The sequence below is a fragment of the Octopus bimaculoides genome, chromosome 5 (assembly GCF_001194135.2).
Source record: "Octopus bimaculoides isolate UCB-OBI-ISO-001 chromosome 5, ASM119413v2, whole genome shotgun sequence".
In the NCBI taxonomy this organism is placed as follows: Eukaryota; Metazoa; Mollusca; class Cephalopoda; order Octopoda; family Octopodidae; genus Octopus; species Octopus bimaculoides.
The window spans coordinates 37,061,119-37,063,210 of record NC_068985.1 but is presented as its reverse complement, the minus strand read 5'-3'; positions in this window follow the sequence as shown (position 1 = coordinate 37,063,210).

Below are 2,092 nucleotides of genomic sequence, written 5' to 3'. Positions count from 1 at the left end.
AGAGAGAGAGAGAGAGAGAGAGAGAGAGAGAGAGAGAGAGAAACAGACAGACAGATAGACAGACAGACAGATAGACAGACAGACATACAGACAGACAGACAGATAGATAGATAGATAGATAGATAGATAGATAGATAGATAGATAGATAGATAGATAGATATGTTTAAGCATTATATAACAATACTTCCAATTACTATACAGAACATTATATATGCATTACTCAGTATCCATCTACATATCAATACGCATAAATGAATGCACACTTATATGCATAAATGCATATCTATATATTATTGCATACATACACACACACACACACACACAGTTATGCATGATCACACAACCGTATGTTTTTGCGTAACATAAATACACGTAAGTACAGATGCGTTTAAGAGTGTATTATATGCTTGTCTATGAATATGTATGACGATATGTGCATTTATGAATATATGAACACAAACATCAATGGTAATAATAAACAAATAAGAACAGAAAATATGCGTAAAACGTAATAAAATGGTAGATGAAATCGCATCTAATTTCCATAAAAAGTCATTATTTAATCCTTCTTAGCTCAAATACATTCTTTGTTCTATCTTGGAGAAGCTATTAATTCAAGGGGGTATATGTTGCTTTGAAATCATTTATATTAATATTCATTAGCATCTCAGCGGGTAAGTATAATGATGAAGGGTCTGGAATAATGATGAAAATTCCAGATAAGGTGATACGCGTTCTCCAACATCATTTCGATTCTCTTGTTATACCCACTTTCATTTGTACTCTTTATGAATGTCTTAAGATAAGGAATAATAGTCACGCTTCTTTACATATTTAGTTGACTCTTCTTTTAATGAATAACGCAAACACATAGGATTTTATTCTGATCTTTAGTTTTATTATGCAACATTAAGTGGATAGCCGTTCTCTATTCATAATGTTGGTCCATCTTTTACAATTTTTCTACTTAACCGACCCAAAATTAGTTGTACCTGGTCTAAAAAAGTCTCTGTCAACTGAACCATCGAACCCTTAATACAACAGCAAGTCTGTAAATACTAGAAGTCAATCAGAGAACTTCTATAGGATCACTCAAACTGATCGAAATAGCTGTCATATATTTTCCTTGTGTCACACTCTACCTTCTTTAAAAGGAAGGAAGGGTACATTGAACACTGTATTTCTAGTTATACTAAAAGTCAAAAAGAGAGACGGAATGAAATGAATGGTCAAAGATAAAACACTCTTAATCATAGTTTCAATTCAGTCAAGACTAACTTGATGCTAAACAACGACAACTATACTTCTAAGGTGGTTTATGCGAGAAGATAATCCAGTATCTTCTATATTGGCTTTTCTATTACCTAAAATCTTGAACCAATCCGCTTAATGAAAAGAAAATCATATTCAATAGTGATTCGAGTCTTATGATTGAATTTGGTCGACGAAACTGTGTTGGATCTAAGTATAAGTTTATAGATTCTTATGACATCAGCAATATGTGTGGAGTGGGGTAAGATGAGGGATCTTCATCGTTGAACAACGAGGATTCAGTTCAATCAACTGGATTACATGCTCTCGAATTGTAAATGGCTTTACATTACACACCCACATACACCCTTAATGTAATTCTCAGGCAAAATCAGTATCACAGCGTGTGAGAGACAAAGCTGTACTTTTTAGGTTACAGAGTTAGTTCTGTACAGTTTCCATTGACCCAGTTTCACTCACAAAGTATGGATGAGTTTGAGGCTATAGAAAATGACGTTTTTCCAAGATGTCATGCAGTGGAACTAGACATGGGATCTTGTGGTTGTAAAGCAAACTTATTAACAATTTGGCTAAACTCTGTCTATATTCATGTTTGTTTTTATGTCAAATCATAATAAAAACAATTTAACATTAAACTGAAGAGTTAATGCTTCTTTGTAGAGTACATATCTATTCTAATTTACAAGAGGGGTGACAAGGACTTCAAAATATTGACCTGCTAGGCTTCATTGGACTTATTCATTCACTCACTCACTGTGTGTGTGTGTGTGTGTGTGTGTGTGTGTGTGTGTGTGTGTGTGTGTGTGTGTGTGTGTGTGT